Source organism: Otolemur garnettii, unplaced genomic scaffold (genome assembly GCF_000181295.1).
Source record: "Otolemur garnettii isolate 467f Iridium unplaced genomic scaffold, OtoGar3 scaffold00238, whole genome shotgun sequence".
Lineage (NCBI taxonomy): Eukaryota > Metazoa > Chordata > Mammalia > Primates > Galagidae > Otolemur > Otolemur garnettii.
The window spans coordinates 57,292-84,416 of NW_003852633.1; the positions used below are offsets into that span (position 1 = coordinate 57,292).

At 48.9% G+C, this 27,125-nt stretch overlaps 8 non-coding genes and 2 pseudogenes across 8 annotated transcripts; all 10 read right to left on the reverse strand.

Annotated features, from left to right (window-relative positions):
• Nucleotides 1-2,039: 2,039 nt before the first annotated feature.
• Nucleotides 2,040-2,134, reverse strand: LOC111722342. The gene has a single exon (XR_002771172.1). It is a non-coding gene; the product is annotated as a small nucleolar RNA SNORD116 (small nucleolar RNA).
• A 5,114-nt stretch (nucleotides 2,135-7,248) lies between these two features.
• Nucleotides 7,249-7,328, reverse strand: LOC111722351 (annotated as a pseudogene).
• Nucleotides 7,329-10,943: 3,615 nt separating this feature from the next.
• On the reverse strand, nucleotides 10,944-11,035 carry LOC111722330. Its single transcript, XR_002771160.1, has one exon. It is a non-coding gene; the product is annotated as a small nucleolar RNA SNORD116 (small nucleolar RNA).
• A 1,968-nt stretch (nucleotides 11,036-13,003) lies between these two features.
• Nucleotides 13,004-13,094, reverse strand: LOC111722332. The gene has a single exon (XR_002771162.1). It is a non-coding gene; the product is annotated as a small nucleolar RNA SNORD116 (small nucleolar RNA).
• Nucleotides 13,095-16,602: 3,508 nt separating this feature from the next.
• Nucleotides 16,603-16,693, reverse strand: LOC111722333. The gene has a single exon (XR_002771163.1). It is a non-coding gene; the product is annotated as a small nucleolar RNA SNORD116 (small nucleolar RNA).
• Nucleotides 16,694-19,017: 2,324 nt separating this feature from the next.
• LOC111722334 lies at nucleotides 19,018-19,109 on the reverse strand. Its single transcript, XR_002771164.1, has one exon. It is a non-coding gene; the product is annotated as a small nucleolar RNA SNORD116 (small nucleolar RNA).
• Nucleotides 19,110-20,977: 1,868 nt separating this feature from the next.
• Nucleotides 20,978-21,068, reverse strand: LOC111722359. Its single transcript, XR_002771187.1, has one exon. It is a non-coding gene; the product is annotated as a small nucleolar RNA SNORD116 (small nucleolar RNA).
• Nucleotides 21,069-23,391: 2,323 nt separating this feature from the next.
• LOC111722349 lies at nucleotides 23,392-23,475 on the reverse strand (annotated as a pseudogene).
• Nucleotides 23,476-23,830: 355 nt separating this feature from the next.
• Nucleotides 23,831-23,921, reverse strand: LOC111722331. The gene has a single exon (XR_002771161.1). It is a non-coding gene; the product is annotated as a small nucleolar RNA SNORD116 (small nucleolar RNA).
• Nucleotides 23,922-26,713: 2,792 nt separating this feature from the next.
• LOC111722339 lies at nucleotides 26,714-26,804 on the reverse strand. The gene has a single exon (XR_002771169.1). It is a non-coding gene; the product is annotated as a small nucleolar RNA SNORD116 (small nucleolar RNA).
• Between the last annotated feature and the right edge of the window lie 321 nt (nucleotides 26,805-27,125).

Genomic DNA, 27,125 nt, shown 5'->3' on the forward strand with positions numbered 1-27,125 from the left:
GGTGTGTACATTGGATATTTTTTCCTCCATTCTTGTGATACTTTGCTCAGAAGAACATTCTCCAGCTCCATCCATGTGAACATGAAGGATGTAAAGTGTTCCCCATCTCCTGAAGGAGCAGTCATGCTTCCCACATTCTATATCCAACATTCAGAAAGGCCAACTCCTTGACACCAAGGCCTACCACATAAACACCATCAATTCTGAGCTCAGTCTGTTGTGGACAAAAGGCAGGGGTGACTCTCCCACCTGTCAAGGCTGCTCCTGAAAGCATACACCCAATGTGGGCACATTCTCCCACTCTTCACAGTTCCCTTGATTTCTGGGATCTGATAACAATGAGGACATGCTGGCTCTGGATCCCCAGCTAGGGAGGTGTGCCTGGTACAAAACCAAAGTCCACCAAAATCACTGGACACCACCACCATCTGAGCAGAGAAGTCCATCATATTCACTGCCTAATGGGCATATCTGGACTCACTCCTGTGGCCTCAAGCTACCTTCCCACATTGGAGTCCTCCCTTTGGGTTCTCCAACAAGCCCTCTCTGGAGTCAGCATGATACCAGAGTCCCATGATGTGTTTACCATTTGTACGACTGGGCTGAACTGTCTGCCAAGAGGCGTGTACATGCTCATCCATGGAACTTGCACGTAGTACCCTCATGGAGCTTCACCACAGATACTGCTGTGGCATCTAGCCCATCACGCAGCCTCCTTGACCAAACCACCATCCTCACACCTCCAAATCTGGACCCCTTTAGAACCATAACCACTTTACTGTGGATCCACCTATTCCCAGTTGTGTAGTCACCTACAAGGAGCATGACTGATCACAAATCATACCCATGTTTTCTCCTTCAACTGTCAGTTGGGTAACCTCTCAATCCATTCCTATCACACTATCCCTGTCCACTCCCTAAGGGAATAAACAAGCTTCTGCCCCACCAACTTGGGGAATGGAACACTGAAGACAACGCCAACAACCACAGTCACCAGTCTGTGCCAACCCAATGGCTGCTCCACAGCAGTGTGAGTGACTGCACACACTCCCTGCCCTTCTTCCAGGCAAGGAGGACAGATCCCAGGAGAATATGCCCGCTGACGTAGAAAAGTATCCTTCCTGACACTTTCACGAAGCAAGCTTCCTGGGAAAGGGATGAAGTATCCATGAGAATATTGGCTAAGGAAAGCCACAACACTACACATGCCCAAGTGGGATTCTAAGGGATGTGTTCCCCTATGAAGAACACAACCATGGAGACCTAGTTGGCCGGGAAAGGGTAGGTCACCTGGAGACCAGCTTGAGGACCCTGCAAGACGACTAGTGTCAGGGACCACCCTTGGATAACTTGGCTGGCAATCTCCACCATGCCTGAGAATTCCACCCACAACCAGAGACCTACCCAGGAATATATGGGAAACCTCCTCCACCTACCTTGATGTGAGGATACTAAGTGTCACCTCTGTCTTGGATACATTCCTGCCAGGACCATCAAGACCAAGTTCACATTGATTTTAGCTGTGGCACTGCGATAAAGATGGAGGGGGGGGAGAAAGCCCCTCCTGCTTTTGTGTGCCCTTAACTTGAGAGCCCAATGTGGAGGTGTAGAACTGCAGAGGTTTCACCCTTTTCTGTAGCCCTCCCCCTCATCACCACTTAAAATGTCTTTACCCAGGGAAAACAGAAGTCAAAGTTCATGCTCAGCCTAAAGTCCTGGCCTATCTGCTCATTCCTGGATATTGGATGCAAGGGGCTCTGCCTGCAGACACAAATCCTGTCTCTTGACCTACCCAGCCCAGGAGGCCTGCACTTCCAACTTCACCCGTAATACCTGTGCCGGAAATGATAGCGCCATGCCATCAAGACAGCCACCTTTGCTCTCACAAATCTCCTACCCAGGTGCATTGCATGTTGCCCTATTTCTGATGCCCCTACCTAGGGAGAATTCCCATTGTGTGTGCCCTGAAGGGATGGCAGCAATGTGAAGCAGTACACATTGTCCCTCACTACTAAAGGCCCTGGTTCAGGCAATGTGTTGGACCTCAGTTCTGATGAGTGAGATGGTAGTGAGTTTCACTGGTGTTGTTCAGCTTTTCCAAGGAATGTTTTGATGGGCGACTCATCATTGATCCAAGCATGTTCCTAACGACTACAGTCCCATGGGACTCAGCAGTTGGAGAGCCGGTAACCCCCAAGGTCTTCTGCACCCTGGAGAAGCCAGAGCCATGTCACTGAGAAGCCTTTCCCGGGAGGAGCTCCAAAGTCCAAAACACAGGGTCAGTCCTCCAACCCAGGAAATGATTACCCTCCAGAGCAATCTGCCAGCCTCAGCCACAGTAATTCCAAGATTCCAGGCATCTCTGTCCTCAGAAAGAATGCACCTCATCCTCACCCACAGATGGAATGCCTCCCAAGATGACTGCCCCTAAGAAGTGGACACAAACTGAACGCTTCTGAAAGGGATTCAAGGCCACAGGTGTCTACTGCGCTGCCATCCCTGCCAGCACAGTAACTTCCCTGCCTTCTCACTGACATCCTGTTTTGTGGTTTCTGCCTTCTGTTCTCCATGAAATCCCCTAAGCCAAATAACAATATGCACATATACAGAATATGTTGTGTCTCCAACCTAAGGTGTGCTCAAGTTTCTATGTGTTCCTCTGTGTGTGTGTAGGTCACTATGTGCCTGGCACCCTTGGGCACTTATATGCTCCCCATCTCCTGAAGGAGCTGTCATGATGCCCATCTTCTATACCCAACACCAGAAAAGGCTGACTCTTTGACACCAAGACCTACAACATAAACGACATCAACTCTGAGCTCAGTCCACTGTGGACAAAAGGTAGGATTGACTCTCCCAACAACCAAGGCTGCTCCTGAAGGCGTACACCCAATGTGGGCACAACTACAGCTCCTCAGATTTCCCAGATGCTTGGAATCTGAGGACAATGAGAACAAACTGGCTCTGGACCCTCAGTCAAAGAGGTACACCTAGTACAAAACCAAAGTCCACTAATATCGCTTGACTTCACTGGACACCATCACCATCTAAGCAAGGACATCCATTCACTGCCTAATGGGCAAAGGTAGACTCACACAGGTGGCCGGATGCTGCTTTCCAAAGTCAAAGCCCTCCCTTAGAGGCTCCAACAAGTATTTTCCGGAGTGACAATGACACCTGAGAGCCATGGGTGTTTTGCCCATTGGATGACCTAGCAGAACCCTCTGCCAAGAGTCATACACATGGTCACCCACAGGCCTTGCATGTATCATCCCCAGAGAGCTTCACTAGAATCCCCACTGTGGCAATGGGCCCATCATGCAGCTACCTTGAACAAACCCACATCCTCATGCCTACAAAGCTGGACCCCAATAAAACCATAACACTCGCTTTGTATCTGTTGATTCGCAGTCATCCAGGTACCTACAAGGAGCAGGATTGATCACAAATCACACCTGCCTTTTCTCCTTCAACTGCCAGCTGGGTAACCCCTCAACCCATTCCTGTCATGCTACCCCTGTCCACTCCCTATGGGAATAAGCAGGTTTCCGACGAGCCACATGGGTAATGGAATACTGAAGACCCCACCAGCACCGAGTCATCATTCTCCCCAAGCCAATGGCTACTCAGCCGTGGTGCACCTACAATTAACAGAGGGTGCACACAAACCTACCCTTCCTCAAGGCAAACAGAACTGTGAAACCAGATCCCAGGAGAACATGGACACTGCCATGCAAATTTCCTTCCTGACACTTTCAAGAAACAAGCATCCTGGGAAAGGGAAGAAGGATCCATGTAAATATTGGCTAAGAAAAGCTGCACCACCACACGTCCTCAAGTGGGACCACGGGGCACTTGTTCTCCTATGAGGAAGACAACCTTGGAGACCTAGTCAGCCAGGAAAATGCTAAATCAGCTACACAGCAAAAAGAGTGGTCACAGGAATCACCCTTGGACGACTTCACTGGCAATGTCTACCACACCAAAAATTAAACCCACAACCAGAGACTGGCCCAGGAATATCTGGGAAGCCTCCTGTACACATCCCCAATGTGGATGTCCATGTGAGGACACCACGTGTCTCCGCTCTCTGGGATAACTTCCTGCCAGGACTGTCAGGACATGGTTCAGTTCACCTCCAGCTATTGAAATGCGAGTAAGAGAGTAGGACAGCAGCCCATCCTGCTTTGCTGGGCCCTTAAGGTGAAGGTCAATGTGACTCCTCAGAGGAGTCAGTCATTTCTATAGCCGTCCCCTTCATCACCACTGAACATGGCTTTACCTTGGCAAAGCAGAAGAACAAGGTCACAGTTAGCCTGAAGACCTGGCCCATCTGGTCATCCCCAGATATTGGAGGCCCAGTCCTCTGCCTGCACACATAGATCCTGCCTGCCGGCCTAACAAGCCCAGGAGGCCTGCACTTCCACATTCACCACCAATCCCTGTGCTAGAAATGATGGTGCCGTGCCATCAATACAGCCACAATTGCACTCACAAATCTACCCAGGTGCATTGTATGCGACCCTCTTCCTGATGCCCCTACCCAGGGAGAATTCCCATTGTGCATGCCCTGGAGGCATGGCAGGAATTTGAAACAGTGCACATTGTGCCTCACTCCTAAAGGCCCAGGCTCAGACAAAGTGTTGCACCTCAGTTCCAATGAGCAAGATGGCAGTGAGTTTCACTCAGGTTCAACTTTTCCAAAACATTTTGACGGTGGACTTGTCATCCATCCAAGAATGTTCCACTCTGCTAGAACTTTTACCCTGCAGGACTCGAGAGTGGGAGAGCTGGTGATCACCAAGGTGTATTGCACCCCAGGGGAAGCCAGAGCCATGCCACAGAGAAGTTGTTCCCAGGAGGAGCTACAAAATCTGAAATACAGCGTCCACCCTCCAACCCAGGAAATGCTTACCCTCCATAGTGATCTGCCAGGCTTGGTCACAGTGATTCCAGGATTCTAGGTAACTCTGTACTAAGGAGGAATATACCTCATTCTTGCCCACCAATGGCATGTCTCTTAAGGCGGTTGCCCCTGAGAAGTGGACACATCGAATGCACATTTCAGAAAGGGATTCAAGAACAAAGGTGGCCGCTGCACTGCCATCCTTGCCAGCAGAATAACTTCCCTCCCTTCTCATTGGCATCCTGTTTTGCAGTTTCTGCCTTCTCTTCTCCATGAAATCCCCTAAGCCAAGTAACAATATGGACACCCACAGAACATGTTGTGTCTCCAGTCGAAGTGTGCTCATGTTTCTGTGTGTTCCTCTGTGCTGCTTTGCATGTGTGGGTCCCTATCAGCATGGCACCCTAGGGTGCTCGTGTGCTCTCCATCTCATAAAGGAGCAGTCACATTGCCCACCTTCTATACTCAACACTGGGAAGGGCCGACTCCTTGACACCAAAGCCTAGCATGTAAACTTTGAGCTCAGTCCATTGTGGACAAAAGGGGGTGACTCTCCCACCAAACAAGGCTGCTCCAGAAGGCAAACACCCAATGTGGGCACGTTCTCCTGCCCCTCATTATTCCCATGATTTCTGGGATCTGACGACAAAGAGGACATGCTGGCTTCAGATCCTCAGCCAGGGAGGTGTGCCTGGCACAAAACCAAAGTCTACCAACATCACTGGATACTGCCAGCATCTGAGCAGCAATGTCCATCAGATTCACTGCCTAATGGGCATACCTGGACTCACTCTGGTGGCCTGATGCTGCCTTCCAATGTTAGAGTCCTCCCTTTGGGTTCTCCAACAAGCCTTCCCAAGAGTCAGCATGACACCTGAGTCCCATGATGGGTTTGCCATTTGAATGCTCAGGCTGAACCCTCTGCCAAGAGGCATGCACATACTCATCCATGGAACTTGCATGTATCACCATCACGGAGCTTTACCACACACACTGCTGTGGCTTCTGGCCCATCATGCAGCTACCTTGACTAAACCCCCATCCTCACACCTCTAAATCTGGACCCCAACAAAACCATAACACTCGCTGTGGACCCACCAATTCCCAGTCACGAGGTCGCCTACAAGGAGCACGAGCAATTGCAAATCACACCCATGTTTTCTCCTTCAACTGCCAGCTAGGTAACCTCTCAACCCATCCCTGTTACGCTATCCCTGTCCACTCCCCAAGGGAATAAACAAGCTTCTGCCCCACCAACATGAGGAATGGAACACTGAAGACAACACCAACGATCATAGTCACTAGCCTGTCCCAAGCACTGTGTGTGGCCGGCACACACTCCATGCCCTTCCTCAAGGCAAACAGGCCTGTGGAACCAGATGCCAGGAGAACATGCCTGCTGACATGGAAATTTCCTTCCTGACACTTTCAAGAAACAAGCTTCCTGGGAGAGGGATGAAGTATCCATGGGAATATTGGCTAAGGAAAGCCGCAACGCTACACGTGCTCAAGTCAGATCTTAAGGGATGTGTTCCCCTACAAGGAACCCAACCACTGAGACCTAGTTGGCCAGGAAAGGCTGTCACCGGGAGACCAGCCTGAGGACCCTTCAAGACAATTGGTGTCAGGGACCACCCTTGGATGACTTGGCTGGCAATCTCCACCATGACCGAAAATTCTCCTCACAACCAGAGACCTGCCCAGAAATCTATGAGAAGCCTCCTCCACCCACTCTGATGTGGATGTACAAGTGAGGATACCACGTGTCACCTCTTTCTGGGATACCTTCCACCAGGATGATCAAGACCCAGTTCACGTTGACTCCAACTGTGGCACTGTGATAAAGAGGGTGGTGAGACAGCCCCTCCTGCTTTGCTGGGCCCTTAACTTAAAGGCAAAATAGGGGTGGGTGTAACTACAGTGGGTTTGCCCTTTTCAATACCCTTCTCCTTCAACAGCACTAAACCTAGCTTTACTCCGGCAAAGCTGAAGTCCAAGTTCACAGTACCTTGAAGACCTAGCCCATCTGCTTGTCTCAAGCTATTGGAGGCCCAGGCCTCTGCCTGCACACACAGATCCTGCCTGTCGGCCTACTAAGCCCAGGAAGCCTGAACCTCGACCTTCACCAGCAATACCTGTGCTAGAAATGATGGCACCAACTCATCACTTTTAGCCACCATTGTACTCACAAATCTCCCATCTAGATGCCTTGCATGCTACCCTACTCCTGATGCACCTACCCAGGGAGAACTCCCATTGTGTGTGCCCTGAAGGGATGGCAGGAATCTGAAGCAGTGCATGTTTTCAGTCACTACTAAAGGCTCTGCTTCAGGCAAGGTACTCGACCTCAGTTCTGATGAGCAAGTTGATAGTGTGTTTCACTCATTTTGTTCTGCTTTTCTAAGAAACTCATCATCAATCCAAGCACATTCCAAGCCACTGGAGCATAGAGAGTTGGAAGTAGGAGAGCCAGTCACCACCAAGGTCTTCTGCACCCTGGAGAACCCAGAACCTTGCCACTGAGAAGCCATTCCCGGGAGAAGCTACAAAATCTGAAACAGAGCGTCAGCCCTCCAACCAAGGAAATGCTTACACTCCGGAGTGATCTGGCAGCCTCAGCCATAGCAATTCCACGATTCCAGGCAAATCTGTCCTCAGAAAGAATGCATGCGTTCTCACCCATTTATGGAATGCCTCTCAAGGAAACTGCCCCTGAGAAGTGGACACAGACGGAATGCATGCTTCAGAAAGGGACTCAAGGGCACATGTGTCTGCTGCACTGCGATACCTGCCAGCAGAGTAACTTCCCTGCCTTCTCATTGACATCCTGTTTTGCAGTATCTGCCTTTTCATCTCCATGAATTCCCCTAAAAGTAACAATATGGACATTCACCGAATGCATCATGTCTCCAAGTTGAGGAGTACTCTTGTTTATGTGTGCTTCTCTGTGCTGGACTGCATGTGTAGGTCCCTATGCGCCTGGCACCCTAGGGTGCTTGTGTGTTCCCCATCTCCAGAAGGAGCAGTCATGCTGCCCACCTTCTATACCTGACACCGGGAAAGGCGGACTCTGACTCCAAGGCCTACCACATAAATGACATCAACTCTGAGCACAGCCTGTTGAGGATTAAAGGCATGCGTGACTCCTCCACCAACCAAGGCTGCTCCTGAAATCATAAATTCTCTGCAAGCACAACTACAGCCCCTCACGATTCCCCTGATGTTTGGAATCTGACAACAATGAGGAGGTGCTGGCTCGGGAACCTTAGCCATGGAGGCACACCTGGTACAAAACCAAAGTCCACTAATATCACTGGACATTGTCACGTTCTGAACAGGGATGCCGATCAGATTCACTGCCTAATGGGCATAGGCGGACTCATACAGCCAGCCTGACTCTGACTTCCAACATCGAAGCCCTCTGTTGGGGGCTCCAACAAGCATTTCCTGGGGTGACAAGGACACCTGAGAACCATGGGTGTTTTGCCTGTTAGACAACTGAGAAGACCCCTCTGCCAAGAGGCATGCACATGGTCGTCCATGGGCCTTGAATGTATCACCCCCAGGGAGCTTCACCGGAGTAATCACTGCAACAATGGGCCCATCACACAGCTACCTTGACCAAATCCCGATCCTCATGCCTCCAATGCAGGACCCCGACAAAACCATAATACTTACAGTGGACCCATCAATTCCCAGTCATCCAAGCGCCTACAAGGAGCACAAACAATAACAAATCACACCCACCTTTTCTCCTTCAACTGCCAGCCAGGTAACCTTTCAACTCATCCCTGTCATGCTATCCCTGTCCACTCCCTAAGGGAATAAATAGGCTTCTGACCACCTACACAGGGAATGGAACACTGACAACACCACCAACACCCAGAATCAACCGTCTCCCAAGCCAATGGCTACTCCACTGTGGTGCACCTGGGGCAGCGCACACCTATCCTTCCTCAAGGCAAATAGGACTGCAGAGCGGGATCACAGGAGAATACGCCCAGCACTGATGTGGAACTTTCCTTTCTGACACTTACAAGAAGGAAGCTTCCCAGGAAAGGGATGAAGGATCCACATAAAGATTGGCTATCTTTACATGTCCTCAAGTGGGTCTACATGTCCTCAAGTGGGACCCCATGGGACCTGTTCTCCTATGAGGAAGACAACCTAGGAGATGTAGTCAGCCAGGAAAAGGCTAGGTCAGCTAGACACCAGCCTGAGGACCCTGCAGCAGGAGCAATCACAGGAATAGCCCTTGGATGACTTTGTTGGCAATGTCTACCATGCCAAAAATTACACCCGCAACTGGAGACTGGCTCAGGAATATCTGGGAAGTCTTCTATACCCACCCCCAATGTGTATGTCCACATGAGGACACCACATGTCTCCTCTCTCTGGTCATACCTGGTGTGACCTACAGAGGGTTGCCCATTTTCTATATCCAATCCCTATAACCTATGACCCTAATCCATCCAAGGAAAAACAGAAAACAACATAACAATCACAAAGTCCTGGTCTATATTCCTATCCCTGAAATTAGAGGACATGCTACATAATGGGCATAAGCAGAGCAAATGCTGTCTGCACATGAACCCATAGACATATTCCTCTCTTTCCTAAGGGGTAAACTACCAAGATGTTAGAAATGGTTTCATGGAAACCTATTAATGCTGAAACTGCTTCAGCACGTGAGGGAAAAACTGTCACTCTTCACCACAAAGTATTCTCACCACAGGAAACCTGCCAAAAGTCTACTCTACCCAGAGAACAGGAACATGAATCAATGGAACATAGTTTTCTTCCTCATGTGATACTTGCCTCCAGCCAGTGCCCCTCAGGAAAGCCCATACCACCAAGAACAACTACATGTGACAACCAGAGCCTGGGAAGAACACATTATCACTGATGACCTAGCCCACAGATGCAACGTGGCAACCAAAACCAAGTCCTGCATTTCACCTGGGCACATGTGGTCTGTTCACAACTCTTTCAATAAGGACAGGAATGGCGGGAATATGAAAACAACTGTAACCCCCAGAGGTCCCTGGGGAACTGAAACACAGACACCTTCCCTGGGCAGGCTTCCCCAGAGGTTTCACACAGATCCATGGAATGACACCACCCCCCACCTGCCTTGCCAATGGAATAGCATCCAAATATATGGATGATAGACTGCTAGCCACCTAACAACACCTGACCCTCAGCAAGCAATGGGATTAGTGGCCCCTGTGCTTTGGCACTCTAAAACACATGCTACTTCCACCTGGATACATGTGGACACAGCATCCATTCCATTGCCCATCCACATAAACTTTGCATGCCTCACTATATCCCACTACAACTTAATCCCACACCAGAAAGACACACAAATATTATGCAATAGTCTCCACAGTGTGGTGGGAAATTGAAACACCAACAGCATTCACTCTTACCAACCCGCAAGATACATCTCTGGGCACTAGATTGGGGTATCCATGGGCGCTGATAAACCAAGTATGGACACTATCCCACAGCACCTGAAAGAACAGGAAACCAGTGTGCATAGTCTGCTTGTGTCTGCCTCTGGTACTACCCAGAAACCTGAGAAACACTATCCCTCCTGTCCTACAAGGAAGTGAGCCAGTGACTGCCCAGGAAGAGGAATAGGCTAGTGTTCTATTCCTGACCAGAACAAACTGTCTCTCATGACAGCAAGGAACATGACCTCAAGAACCACCCTGGGATCAAAAAGGCAAGGCAAGACTCACTCTTCCTGTGCTGAATGCACACTCACCAACCCCTTAACACGGGAAGGTCAGGGCTTACCTCCTCTCACCGACTCTGCTCTTCTTTCAGGGCCATGTCCTCAACTTGAAATGGAGAACTACCCAGTAACTCCCCATAGCTCTGGCAGCACCGTGTCCCAAGCCCTGATAAACACAATGCAGGAAGACACTTGAATGCATGGAAGCCATCTCTCTCTCTTTCCATCCCTCTCTATCACCCTTCTCTCTCAATCTCTTTGTGTCTCTGCCATATCACGTTGCAAACATGTGCTGGACCTCAGTTCGATGAGGACGACGGTATAGAGTTGTCACTCATTTTGTTCAGCTTTCCAAGGAATGCATATCTGGAAGTCATCATCGATCCATGCACAGTTTTACCACTGGCCAAGAGGCAAATGAGCCTGCTGAGGAACAGGCATGCTTACCTGCCAAAAAATCCAATAGCACACAAAAGATGCCACGACACAGCTGTCCATGAGCTTCCTCCCATATTTGCAGATCCCATAATACAAAGCTCTCACATAAGACCACTGGCATTCCTTCCATTGCAACATCATCTGCAATATAAAGAGGGAACACATGTCCATTTGAGAACATCAGATAGGAACACAGGATCAAAGGGTAGGGACATTAAAGCCCCTGAACTAAAACCTCCCTCAGAGCTTCCTGAACTTCTCCATCTCTTGTGGACATCTGCACGGGAATGCATGGGGCTGCAGCTCCCCATCACATGTCAACAGGGCCTGCATCAGCACTTTCAAGAGCACCGCCAAGGAAAAATCTTCTTGGCACATGGAGGTTGTCACCCCTTACACAAAGCACTACTTTGACCCATCATAAGAGAAAAACTCCAGTGGGATTGTTGCACAGAAGTAGTTTCAAGGAAAACCTCCCCCCTATGCCACAATGGCTGATTTCCTGTGGGCCCAGAAGCATTTGGCAGGGTGGTACCATGCCCTATTGATTACTCAGGATCAATGCTGAAGCACAAATCTACCACACGTTGATGCCTTCCTCACAGGGGAAACTCAGCAACCCACAGATAAGGCACACATATTCAAACTGACTGGGCTTCTCTGCCTAAAGGCCAAGAACATGGTTTAGCCTCTGCACTGTACTCTGCATTCCAACACCACCTTGGAGTCCAGAGTGGATCCATCCCCTGCACCTCTATCCTACCACATGCCGGTGGTTCTGTCACACAGAAGAGTAACAGGACTGAATGGCAAAAGACCCCTCAGAAGGAAGAAGGGAGGTCTGCCCACATAGCGACCCTGCGGGTCTACATGCCACTGAAATTGTCACATGGACACCTGACATGGTAAACTCTCCTGGACCACAACTGCCCTGAGCTGTGTATGCTCTAGGAAGGCAATGGCTCCAGAAATGAAAACATAATCCCCTTAAGATCTAATGGAAAAAGGAAACAAAAATTACTGGCCCGCAATTTACCTGACCTTGGCTGAGAGCAATTCTGGGACTACATTGATACTGCAGGTGTCACCAGCAGTGAAAATTAGCAGTGGGGGTCTGGTAGTGGTACCTTCAAGAAAACGTGGCAATCCGGGGAACTTCACCTCCCCTGTGGACAGGGTATCACATTTCCACCCCTATACCACTCCAACATAGCTTGCCCCACGATATGGGCAACATCCAACGCCCAAAGCAGACACACATCGGTCCCCATGGAGGGCTAGCAAATTGCACACATTGAACTCTGCCCTCCATCCTGCTAGAATAAATAGCTGCCCTGGAATTTGTGTGATCACAGTGCACATGCAAGCAAAACATGGACACCTTCTAATGGATTCCCATTAACAACAAAATTCACTGGCCCCAACCTACCCATCACCACCTGACATGTATTCTACACAATCATCACAGCCACGCCAATATAATTTCCAAAAACAAAGCTAAGACTAAAGACAACTGACCTGTGCCCTTGGGCTCTAAGCTCGACCACAATGAACCATCTTCCACTGAGGCATGAGGGGCTTAAGTGGTACTATTACACTAACCACCCTGTATGCTGAGAGGCAGACTACTGCCTATCCCTGACAATGCCATATGCTCAGTAAAGTACTGCCTACCTCTGACAGTGCCACATGTAAACTCAACTAACCACTGCTGATAGGAAGTGTGTTTCCCCACTCTGCCAGGAAAACAGTCCTAAAACCAGGCTGTCCCATCACTGGGAGGATGCCAAATGCACTGATGATCGCCTTCCCACAACACAGACCACATTAGATGCCCAGAGAGACCCCATGGTGCCACCCACGTGAAAAAGTGGAGGTCATCCCTCCTTCTCCATTCCCTGGTGGAGCCACATGCTGGATCTCATTTCGATGAGGATGACGGTATAGAGTTTTCACCCATTTTGTTCAGATTTCCAAAGAATGTTTCTTTGGAGTCATCATAGATCCATGCACGTTCTGTGCCCTGAGATATTAGGAAATTTATTGTGTAGGGAAAAGAGTCCCTTACTTTCATAATCGCTTGTTCACTTTGCCATGCCATAAGCATTCAGGACTCTGGTATTTCCCATTAGTGTACATCAGCCACTTGGTCTCCACCTGGCCTTTGGTGTTTCTGCTGTGACTCGTCACCTGTTGGAGCAGAGGAAACACATGGCTGCTTCAGAAGGTAGAGAGGTTCACACATCCCAAGGGCCTTAGCGTTTGATCACCCACTGTTTAGGTATATCTCCTATCTATCTCTATTTCCTTGGCTTCCCCAAGTTCATGCGAGGAGAAACATAAACACACTGGCCTTATGCATATCACCTTCCCACCCGTCTCCAGCACATTTTCCCACAAAACACCACTGAGGATTGGACTCCTTGCTTTGGTGTCATCAAGGTCACTCAATATAACCCTGGATGCCTGAGCAGCTGTGCAGGAGGTCTTTGAACTCTGCCTGGATTGGAATAAGCCCAAGACTATTAACACCCACCAACCGAAAAGCTATGGCTTGGGCTGGAAGTCCAAAAGACCATGCTCAGAGAATGCCCCGTACTTCATGCTCACAACACACTCCAGATGACATGGGTACCCAGGTGTGGGGGCCCTCCTCAGGGGCCAGCACAAGGGGGGAAATCAGTAAGACCACCATGACTTGTGTGAGCTATCAGTAAGTCCACCAGCAACTTGATGAAGGAAAACCAACTCTACCTTCCCAATTCCTACCCCTGAGCGTGAATCCCAATGTGGCCTGTGCCTTAACCCTTACACAGTGTCTTCCCCCCTTCCTGGGAGAAAACAAGCCAGGTCTCAGAAATGTTTCCATGGAAACAGGTTATGGCTGACACTGCTTTGGCAAATAAGGGAAACATGTCCTCCTTCACCACAAAGAATTAACACCATGCCAAGCTCACCAAAAGTCTGCTCTACCAAGAGGTTGGAATCATGGGTCAACAGAACTTAGTTTTCTTCCTCGTGTGATAATTGCCTCCACCCAGTGCCCCTCACGAATGACCATACCACCAAGGGTCAACTCCAACTGAATCCCATAGCCTGGGAAGAACATCCATGGCTGTTAACTTTGCCCACAGATGCAGCCTGGCTATCAAAAACATGTCCCATATTTCACTTATGCATGTGTGATCTGCTCCCCACTATTTCACCACGGACACCAATGGCAGGAATGTGAGAACAAACATAACCCCAAGAGGGCCCTGGGGAACTGAAACATGGACACCTTCCCAGGAAGGGCCTCCACACAGGTTCCACCCAGATCCATGAAATGCCATCCTCCTCCCAATGAAATAGCATCCACATGTACGGATGACAGCCAGCCCAACACCTAACAACACACCCTCAGAAACCAGTGGGATTAGTGGTCCCCTTGCTTTGGGACTCTAAAAAACACAATCCTACTTAGATGGCAAGTATTTGCCAGTTCTATACTCAAATTCCATTGGCATGCACGTGGACAAAGAATCTCTTGGACATCCCCACAAACTTCACGAACCTCCCTGGGCCCCACCACAACTCAACCCCATATGGACAGACTTAGTATTTTTACACACCAATCTCCACAGTGTGGTGGGAAGTTGACAAACCCACAGCACATACCATTCCCAACCTGTACGGATGTCAACGGGTACTGGACTCGGGCATCCCTGTGTGCCGAGAAACCAAGTGCGTTCATTATCCCCCAGAACATCACTGGACAGGAAATCAGTGTAGATAGCCTGCTCGTGATAGCCTGCCACTGGTACTGCCTGGTCACCCAAGAAACACTATCCACCCTGCCCTACTGGGAAATGAGTCAATGGGACCGGAGTCCCATCTCCTGTGGACACCTGCACAGAAGTGCATGGGGCTGCAGCTCCCTGTGACATTCCAACAGTGTCTGCATCAGCAACTTCAAGAGGCCAGAGAAAATCTTCTCAGCATACAGAAGCTATCTCTCCTTAACAAAGCCCTCCTCTGACCCATCGCAAGAGAAAAAATTCCAGTGGGATTCTTGCACAGAAATAGTTTCAATGAAAACCTCCATCCTCTGCCACACAACAGCTGATTTCCTGGGTGCCTAGAAGATTTGGGCAGGGCAGTACCATGCCATATTGATCAGTAGGATCAATGCTGAAGTGCAAATCTACCACATCCTTGGTTCCTTCCACACAGGGGAAACTCAGCAACCCACAAAAAGGCACACATGCTCAAACTGACTGGATATATCCGCCCAAAAGCCCAGAACATGGTCCTGCCTAAGCACTGGACTCTGCATCCCACCACCACCTTGGAGTCCAGAGTGGATTCATTCCTAGTACCTCTATCCTACCACGTACTGGCAGTTCTGTCAAACAGAAGAGGAACAGGACTGACTGGCAAAAGTCCCCCAGGAAAAGAAGAAGGGAGGTCTGTTCAAGTAGAGACTTTGTGGGTCCACATACCACTAAAGATGTCACGTAGACACCTGACGTGGTAAACTCTCCTTGACCACAATTGCCCTGAGCTGTGTATGCTCTAGGAAGGTAGTGACCCCAGAAATCAAAACATGATCCTCTCAAAATCTAATGGAAAAAGGAAATAAGAATCACTAGACTGCAATATACCTAACCTTGGCTGGGACCACTTCTGGGCTTACACTAAAACTGCATGTGCCGCCAGCAAAGAAAATTCGTAGTCAGGGTCTGGTAGGGGATCCTTCAGGAAACCGAGGCAACTCAGGAAACTTCGCCTCCCCTGTGGACAGAGTATCACATTTCCACCCCCACACCCTTGCTCCAACGTGGCCTACCCCGCTATATGGGCAACATCCAACACCTAAAGCAGACACTCATTGGTCCCATGGTGGGCTAATAAATTACATACATTGCACTCTGCCCTCCATCCTGCCAAGATAAATAGCTGTCCTGGAATTTGTACAATGATGGTACACATGAGAGCAAAACATGGACACCTTCTGAAGACTCCCATTAACAACAAAATTCACTGTCCCCAACCTCCCCATCACGGCCAGCCACAGATTCTACACAAGCAGCATGGCCATACCAATATCCTCGCACAAGGACAAACCTGAGACAAAGGATGGCTGACCCATGGCCTTGCGCTCTATGATCGACCACAATGACCCATTTTCCACTGAGGCACGAGGGGCTTAAGTGGCACTACTGCAGTAACCACCCTGTATGCTCAGAGGCAGGCTACCACCCAGCCCTGACGGTGCCATATGCTCAGAAGGAAGCCACTACCTACCACATGCACACTAAACTAACCACTACTGAATGGCAGTGTGCTTCCCCACTCTACCAGGACACATTCCTAAGACCAGTCTGTCCCATAATCTGGAAGCTGCCAACTACACTAAAGACTGCCTTCCTACATCATGGACCACATTCAATGCCCAGAGTGACCCCATGGTGTCACCCACGAGAACAAGTGAAAGTCATCTCTCCCTCTCTATTCCCTGGTAAAGCCACATGCTAGACCTCAGTTCGATGAGGATGATGGTATAGAGTTTTCACTCATTTTGTTCAGCTTTCCAAAGAATGTTTCTTTGGAGTCCTCATCGATGACACACACTTTCTACAGACTAGAATATTAGGAAAGTTACTGTGTTGGGGAAAGAGCCCCTTACTATCATGATTCCTTGTTTACTTTGCCATGCTACAGGTGTTCAAGGGCTTCCTGGTATTTCCCATTAGCAGCCATCAGCTACTTGATTTCTACCTGGCCTTTGGTGTTTCTGCTGTGACTTGCCATCTGTCAGGGCAGAGGAAACACAAGACAACTTCAAAAGAGGGACAGGTGCACACATCTCAAGGGCTTTAGAATTTCCTCACCCTCTCTTTAGGTATATCTCTTATCTATCTCTATTTTCTTGGCTTCCTCTAGTTCACATGAGGAGAAACAAATGCACGCCAGTCTTACAGGTATGAGCTCGTACCCTTCTCAAGTTCATTGTCCAACAAAACACCACTGAGGCCTGGACTCCTTGAGTCAGCATCAGCAAAGTTACTCAGTCTACTCCTGGATGCCAGAGCAGCTGAGCAGGAGGCCTTTGACATGTACCTGGATTGGAATAAGACCGAGACTATCACCACCCCACAACTGAATTGCTATGGATTGGGCTGGAAATCCAAAAGACCATGTCCAGACAATGCCGTATACTTCTTGCTCACAATGCACTCCATGTGATATGGCTACCCAGATGTAGGGGCCCTCCTCAGGGGCCAGCCAGCACAAGAAGGAAAATCAGCAAGACCACCATGACATATGTGAGCTGCCACTAAGTACTCCAGAAACTTGATGAGGAAAAATCAACACTACCTTCCCAATTCCTAACCCTGTGCACAAAACCCAATGTGGCCTGTGCCTTAACCCTTACACAGTGTCCTCTCCCCTTCCCCAGGGAGAAACTGGCCAGGTATCAGAAATGTTTCCATGGAAACAGGTCATGGCTAAAATTGCTTCCGTACAAGAGGGAAAAATGTCCCTCTTCACCACAAAGTATTAATACCACGCCAATCTTGCCTAAAGCCTGCTCTACCAAGAGGTCGGGATCATAAGTAAACAAAACTTAGTTTTCTTCCTCCTTTTCCTGGGGAACTTTTGCCAGTCAGTCCTGTTCTTCTGTTTGTATCCTTGGAGGGATACTGCCTCCAGGCAGTGCCCCTCATGAATGCCCATACCACCAAGGACCACCTCCAACTTAAACCCATAGCCTGGGAAGAACACCCATTGCTATCGACCTTTCCCACAGATGCAGCCAGGTGATCAAAAACACGCCCTGGATTTGACATGGGAAAGTGAGATCCACTCCCAACTGTTTCACCAAGGACACCAACAGCAGGAATGTGAAAACAAATGTAACCCCCAAGAGAGCCCTGGGGAACTGAAACGTGAACACCTTCCCAGGACAAGCTTCCCCACAAGTTTCACAGATCCAGGAAATGTCATCCTCCTCCCACCAAAATAGCATCTAAGGGTATGGATGACAGCCAGCCCAACAGCTAACAACAAAATGCCCTCAGGAACCCACAGGATTAGTGGCCCCCTTGCTTTGGGACTCTAAAAAACACAACCCTACTTGGAAGGCAAGTGTTTGCCAATTCTAGGCTTAAATTCCATTGGCATGCATGTGGACACAGCATCACTTGGCCACCCCCACAAACTTCTCATGCTTCCTTGGGGCCCACCATGACCCAACACCTTATGGGCAGACTCAGTATTGCTACACACCAATCTCCACAGTGTGGTGGGAATTTGACACACCCATAGCACACACACCCTTCCCAACCTGCAGAAGACATTGCTGGGTACTGCACATGAGTATCCCCATGCATCAAGAAACCAAATGCATTCAACATCCCCCGGCACCTCACCGGACAGGAAACCAGTGTGGATAGACTGCTTGTGACAACCTGCCACTGGTACTGCCCAGTCACCTGAGAAACACTATCCCTCTTGCCCTACAGGAAATGAGCCAATGACTGCTCACGCATGGCCTAGTGTTCTATTCCTAACCAGAACAAACTGTCTCCCATGGGGGAGCAAGGAGCATGACCCCAAGAACCACCCTGGGCTCAAAGAGGTAAGGTAAGGTTCACTCTTCCCGTGTTGAATGGACACTCACCAACCCCTCACCATGGGAGGTCCAGGGCTCACCTCCTGTCACCAACTCTACTCTTCCTTCTGGGCCATGTCCTCACTTGGAAATGGCAAAATACCCAGTGACTCCCCATTGCTCTGGCAGAACCATGTCACAAGCCCTGACAAACACAGTGCTGGAAGCCATGTGGATGTATAGAAGTCATCCCTCTCTCTTTTTATCCCTCTCTCTCTCCCTTCTGTCACTCTCTCTTTGTGTCTCTGTCATATCACATTGGAAACATGTGTTGGACCTCAGTTCAATGAGGATAAGTGTATAGAGTTGTCAATCATTTTGCTTAGCTTTCCAAGGAATGCATATCTGGAAATCATCATCCATCCATGCAGAGTTTTTGCCACTGGCTAAGAGGCAAATGTGTGTATTGAGGAATAGGCATGCTTACCTTCCCAATAATTCCAACAGCACACAAAAGGCTCCACTACACAGCTGTCCATCAGTTTCTTCCCATGTCTGGGGACCACACTATCTGAAGGTCTCCCATGAGGACCCCTGGCATTTCTTCATTGCAACAGCATCTGCAAAGTAAAGAGGGAACACATATCTGCTTGAGAATATCAGATAGGAACACAGGGTAGGGACATTCAAGCCCGTACACTAAAACCTCCCTCAGAGCTTCCTGAACTTCTCCATCTCCTGTGGACACCCACAAGAGAGTGCATATGGCTACAGCTCCCTGACATATGCCAACAGGGCCTGCATCAGCACTTGCAACAGCACGACCAGGGAAAAATCATCTTGGTACACAGAGGTTGTCACTCCTTACGTATAGCCCTCCTCTGACCCATCACAAGAGAAAAACTCCAGTGGGATTGTTGTGCAGAAATAGTTTCAAGGAAAACCTCTCCCCCTCCTTCACACAATGGCTCATTTCCTGTGGGCCTAGAAGCAATGGGCAGGGTGGTACCATGCCATATTGATCCCACAGGAGCAATGCTGAAGCACAAATCTACTGCCCCCTTGGTGCCTTCCTCATAGGGGAAACTCAGAGACCCACGTAAAAGGCATATATGCTCAAACTGACTGTGCTTCTCTACCTAAAGGCCCAGAACATGGTCCTCCCTTGGGCTGGATTCTGCATTCCATCACCACCTTGGAGTCCAGAGTGGATCCAACCCCAGCACCTCCATCCTATCACACAGTGGCGGTTGTCACACAGAAGAGGAACAGGACTGACTGAGAAAAATCCCCCTTGAAAGGAATGCCCTTAGCTGTGTATGCTCTAGGAAGGCAATGGCCCCAGAAATATGATACATAATCATCTCGAGATCCAATGGACAAAGGAAGCAAGAATCACTGGCCTGCATTGTACCCAACCTTGGCTGGAAGCACTTCTGGGCCTACACTAAGACTGCATATACCACCAGCAAAGAAAATTAGCAATCTGGGTCCGGCAGGGGTACCTTCAAGAAACCAAGGTAATCTGGGGAACATTGCCTCCCCTATGGACAGGGTATCACATTTCCACCCCTGCCCCTTGCTCCGACATGGCTTGCCCCACTTTATGGGGAACATCCAATGCTCAAAGCAGACAGATACTCATTGGTTCCCATGGAGGGCTAGCAAATTCCACACATTGCACTCTGCCTTCCATCCCAGTGAAATAAATAGCTGCCCTGGAATTTGTGTGATCATGGTACACATGTGAGCAAAACATGGACACCTTCTGAAGACTCCTATTAATTAACAACATAATTCACTGACCCCAACCTCCCCATTACTACCAGCCACAGATTCTGCACAATTATTATGGCCACTCCAATATCCTCACCCAAGGACAAACCAGAGACAAACGATGTCTGAGCCATGGCCTTGGGTTCTATGCTTGAACACAGTGACCCATCTTACACTGAGGTATGAAAGGCTTAAGTGACACTACTGCAGTAACCACCCTGTATGCTCAGAGGCAGGCTACCGCCCAACCCTGGTGGTGCAATATGCACAGAGGGAAGCCACTGCCTACCTCTGACAGCGAACCATGTACACTCAACTAAACACTACAGAATGGTAGTGTGCTTCCCCACTCTGCCAGGACACATTCCTAAGACCAGTCCATCCCATCACTGGGAGGCTCCCAAATGCACTGAAGATTGCTTTCCCACAACATGGACCACATCCAATGCCCAGAGTGACCCCATGGTGCTACCCACATGAATCCCTCCTTCTCTATTCCCTGGTGGAGCCACATGATGGACCTCAGTTTGATGAGGATGACGGTATAGAGTTTTCACTCATTTTGTTCAGCTTTCCAAGGAATGTTTCTTTGGAGTCATCATTAATCCATGCAAGCTCTGTGGCCTGGAATATTAGGAAAGTAATTGTGTTGGGGAAACAGCCCCTTAATTTCACAATCACTTGTTTACTTTGCCACGCTGCAGGCATTGAAGGGATCCCTGGTGTTTCCAGTTAGCACACATTAGCCACTTGGTTTCCACCTGGCCTTTGGTATTTCTGCTGTGACTCACCACTTGTCAGGACAGAGGAAACACATGACTACTTCAGAAGGCGGACAGGGGCCCACATCCCAAGGGCCTTAGATTTTCCTCACCCACCCTTTAGGTATATCTCCTGTCTATATCTATTTCCTTGGCTTCCCCCAGTTCACGCCAAGAGAAGTATATGCACACAGGCCTTACGCATATAAGCTTCATCCTAAGAAGCAGAGGTGTTAGGTGTTAGAAACAGGACAAACTGATAAAATTCCGCCTCACATGGAAGAAAGGAGGTCCATCTCCAGCGCATTGTCCTACAAAACACCAGACGATTGTACTCCTTGCTTTATTGTCAGCAAGGTCACTCACTCTACCCATGGATGCCTGAGCAGGAGGCCTTTGACCTCTCCCTGGATTGGAATAATCCTGAGACTATCACCAGCCCCCAACTGAATTGCTACAGCTTGGGCTGGGAGTCCAAAAGAACATGCCCAGAAAATGCTCCATACTTCTTACTCACAACACACGCCACATGACATGGCTAACCTGATGTGGAGGCCCTCCTCAGGGGTTAGCACCAAGAGGAATGTCAGTAAGAGCACCATGACATATGCAAGCTGCCAGTAAGTCCGCCAGAAATTTGATGAGGGAAAACCAACACTACCTTCCCAAATCCTAAATCTAAGTGTGAATCCCAATGTGGCCTGTGCCTTAACCCTTACACAGTGTCCTCCTCCTTTTCCCTGGGAGAAACAAGCCAGGTATCAGAAATGTTTCCACAGAAACAGTTTATGGCCAAAACTGCTTCGGCAGAAGAGGGAAACATTTCTCTCTTCACCACAAAGTATTAACACCATGCCAATCTCGCCAAAAGTCGGCTCTACCAAGAGGCCAGGATCACGAGTCAACAGAACTTTTCTTCCTTGTGTGATACTGACTTCTACCCAGTGCCTCTCACGAACGCCCATACCACCAAGGGACAGCTGCAACTGAAACCCAGAGCCTGGGAAGAACACCCATAGCTGGACACCTTGCCCAAAGATACTGCCTGGCAATCAAAAACATGTCCCAGATTTGACCTGGACATGATGCGCTCCTGACTGTTTCACTAAGGACACCAATGGCAGGACTGTAAAAACAAACATAAACCCAAAAGGGTCCTGGGGAACTGAAACATAGACACCTTCCCAGGATGGACCTCCCCACAGGTTTAACACAGATCCGTGGAATGTCATCCTCTTCCCTCTGGAAGAGGGAATACCATCCACATGACCGGATGATAGCCAGCCAACCATCTAACAACAACACCCCGTCAGCAACCAAGGGGGATTAGTGGCCCCCTTGCTTTGGAACTCTGAAAAAAAAAACCCTACTTGGAAGGCAAGTGCTTGCCAGTTCTACACTCAAATTCCACCTGCATGCACATGGACAATCTTCTCTTAGCCATCCCCACAAACTTCACGAGCCTCCCTGGGCCCCACAGTGACCCAACCCCACATGGGCAGACTCATAAATGCTACACACCAATCTCTGCACTGTGATGGGAAGTTGACAAAACCACAGCACCCAGCCTTCTCAACCTACAGAAGACATCGCTGGGTACTGCACTCAGGTGTCCCCATGCGCAGAGAACCCAAATGCATTCACCATCCTCCAGCACATCACCAGATGGGAAACCAGTGTGGATAGCCTGCTCATGACAGCCTGCCACTGGTACTGCCTGGTCACCCGAGAAACACTATCCCTCTTGTCTTACAGGGAAAGGAGCCAATAACTGCCCAGGCGTGACCTAGTGTTCTATTCCTGACCAGAACAAACTGTCTCTCATGGGGGAACAAGGAGCATGACCTCAAGAATCACCCTGGGCACAAAGAGGCAAGGGAAGATTCTCTCTTCCCTGCTGAATGCACACTTGCCAACCCCTCACCATGGGAAGGCGAGGGCTCACCTCTTGTCACCAACTCTACTCTATTCATCTTCCTGGGCTATGTCCTCAACTGAAAATAGCATAATATCCAGCCACTCCCCATTTCTCTGGCAGCACTGTCTCCCAAGCCCTGATAAACACAATGCTGGATGCCACATGAATAGCATGGAGGCCATCCCTCTCTATTTTTATCCCTCTCACTATCTCTTATTGTCTCTCTGCTATATCACGTGGGAAACATGAGCTGGACCTCAGTTTGATGAGGATAATGGTATAGAATCATTTTGTTCAGCTTTCCAAGGAAGCATATCTGGAATGTATCATCCCTCCATGCAGTTTTTGACCCTGGCCAAGAGGCAAATGCACCTGCTGAGGAACAGGCTCACTTACCTTCGAAAGAACTCCATCAGCACATGAAAAGCTGCACTATACAGGTGTCCATGAGCTTCCTCCCATTTCTGAGGACCCCAAAATCCAAAGGTCTCCCCTGATGACCACTGGCATTCCTCTGTTGCAACAGCATCTGTGATGTAAAGAGGGAACACATGTCCACTTGATGTAAAGAGGAACACTGTCTTTACACAACATGGACCACATTCGATGCCCAGAACGACTCCATGGTGCCACCCATGTGAACAGGTGGCGGTCATCCCTCCCTCCCTATTCCCTGGTAGAGCCACATGCAGGACCTCAGTTCGATGAGGACGATGGTATAGAGTTTTCACTCATTTTGTTCAGCTTCCCAAGGAATGTTTCTTTGGAGTCATCATCGATCCTTGCACGTTCTGCAGCCTGGAATATTAGAAAGTCATTGTGTTGGGAAAAGCCCCTTACCTTCACCATCACTTGATCACATTGTGACACTGCAGGTATTCAAGGGCTCCCTGATGTTTCCCATTAGTGCACATCAGTCACTTGGTTTCCACCTGGCCTTCTGCTGTGACTCGCCACCTGTCGGTGCAGAGGAAAACACATGACTACTTCAGAAGGGGGGCAGGTGTACACGTGCCAAGGGTCTTAGCATTTCCTCATCCACCCTTTAGGTATATCTCCTATCTGTCTCTATTTCCTTGGCTTCCCCCAGTTCATGTGAAGAGAAACACTGACAATTTTGTATCCATCTCCAGAGCACTGTCCCACAAAACACCACTGAGAGTTGAACTCCTTGAGTTGGTGTCAGCAAGGTCACTCAATCAGGCCCTGGATGCCTGAGCAGCTGAGCAGAAGACCTTTGACCTCCACCTGGATTGGAATAAGCCTGAGAATATCACCCCCCAACCCTAATGAATTGCTATGATTTGGACTGGAAGTCCAAAAGATTGTGCTCAGACAATGCCACATACTTCTTCCTCACAACGCACTCCATATGACATGGCTACACATATGTGTAGGCCAGGGGGCCAGCACCCAGAGAAATATGAGCAAGACACTGGGACATATGCAAGCTATCAGTAAGTCCATCAGAAACTTGATGAGGGAAAACCAAAACTACCTTCCCAATTCCTAACCCTGAGCACAAATCCCTATGTGGCCTGTGCCTTAACCCTTACACAGTGTCCTTCCACCACATCCAGGGGGAAACAAGTCAGGTCTCAGAAATGTTTCAATGGAAACAGGTTATGGCTGAAACTGCTTCGGGAGAAGAGGGAAATGTGTCCCTGTTCACCACAAAGTATTAACACCATGCCAATCTTGCCAAAATTCTGGTCTTCCAAGAAGTTTGGATCATGAGTCAACAGAACTTAGTTTTATTCCTTGTGTGATACTTGCCTCCACTCAATGCCTCTTATGAATGCCCCTACCACCAAGTACCACCTCCTACTGAAACCCACAGCATGGGAAGAACACCCATAGCTGGCGACCTTACCCACAGATGCAGTCTGGCGATCAAAAACACATACTGGATTTGACCTGGGCACATGTGATCCACTCCTGACTGTTTCACCAAGGATACCAACGGCAGGAATATGAAAACAAATGTAACCCGAAGAGGGCCTTCCATAAGCAAGCCCCCCATGCTCAAGCATGCTAGTTTAGTCTCATGTGTTCCCCAAGGAATGTGGCTCTAAGATGGATTCTCCTAATTTTGGGAACATGCTAAGGCCTGCTTTAAAACAGGAAGTTACATGTTCACAAATAGGAATGTGCCAGAGGGTCTCACTGGGTTGTAGTTGCAGATAATACTTGCTAAAGCACTGGGCTGCTATATCCTGTTCTTCTCCCACACTTACACAACAGCAGTTAGTTATAGCTTGAGGAAATGGGCAAACAATAGCAGACATCCTCACGCTTTTGTGGTTAAGACTGAAGTAAAAATGCTTTTTTGAACTGTGTATGTGCTCAGCAGCAGTTTGTGCTGAAGTGGAGTTTTTAATGGCAGTTTTAACATTTCACCTTGTTTCACTTCTTTTTGCTATTTTTAACTTCTATTGAATAAGTTTATAAGGGGCCTAATAAACTTGGGTATTTGCTCAGTGCCTGATTGAGCCTCAGTCTGCCCTTTTCAATCCAATTATTTTGTCAACAGTGGCTTTTCTCTACATCACCAAGCAAGTGGTTTCATGGAACATCTTCAGCCCTGGGGAAATGAAACATGGACACGTACCCAGGACGGGTCTCTCAATAGGTTTCAACAGATCCATGGAATATCATCCTCCTCCCACAGGAATAGCATCCATGTGTATGGATGATAGGAAGCCAGTCACCTAACAACACTGCCCGCCTCAGGAATAAACAGGATTAGTGGCCCCCTTGCTTTGGGACTCTAAAAAACACAACCTTACTGGCAAGGCAAGTGTTTGCCAGTTCTACACTCAAATTCCGTCTGCATGCACATGGACACAGCATCTCTTGGATAGCCCCACAAAGACTGCAAGGCTCCCTGGTCCCCTCCACAACCCAATGCCATACAGGAAGACTCAGTGTTGCTACAGACCAAACTCCACAGTGTAGTGGGAAGTTGGCACACCCACAGTATGCACCCTTTCCAACCTGCACTGGACTTGGGTATCCCCATTCTCTGGGAATCCAAGTATGGTCACCATCCCCTGGCACCTCAACAGACAGGAAACCAGTGTGGATAGACTGCTAGTGACAGCCTGCAACTGGTACTACTTAGTCACCTGAGAAACACTATTCCTCCTGCCCTATAGGGAAATGAGCCAATAATTGCCCAGGCATGGAATAGTGTTATACTCCTGACCAGAACAAACTGTCTCCCATAGGGTAGCAAGAAGCATGACTTTAAGAACCACCTTAGGCTCAAAGAGACAAGGTAAGATTCACTCTTCCTGTGCTGAATTCACACTCACTAACCCCTCAACATGGGAGGGCCTGGGCTAAATTCCTGTCACCAACTTTACTCTTCCTTTTGGGCCATGTCCTCAACTGGAAAGGGTGAAATACCCAGTGACTCCCCATTGCTCTGGCACCACCACGTCCCCAGACCTGATAAACGCAATGCTAGAAGCCACATGAATGAATGGAAGCCAGCCCTTTCTACTTCTATCCCTCTCACTCTCTCTCTCTCTGTTTCTATTTCTGCTATATCATGTTTGAAACACACGCAGGACCTCAGTTCAGTGAGGACGATGGTATAGAGTTGTCACTCATTTTTTTCAGTTTTCCAAGAAAGCATATCTAGAAGGCATCATCCATCCATACACTTTTTGCTCCTCACAAAGAGGCAAAAGTGCCTATTGAGGAACAGGCTCGCTTATTTCACAAAAACTCCTACACGAAAGGCCCCACAACACAGCTGTCTGTGAGTTTCTTCCCATATCCAGGGACCCCACGATCCAAAGGGATCCCCTCAGGACCACTGGCATAGCTCCGTTGCAATAGCATCTGCAATGTAAAGAGGGAACAAATGTCTACTTGAGAACATCAGACAGGAACACAGGTCAAAAGTATAGGGACATTCAAGCCCCTGATCTAAAACCTCCCTCAGAACATTTTCCAGCTCCATCCATCCATAGCAA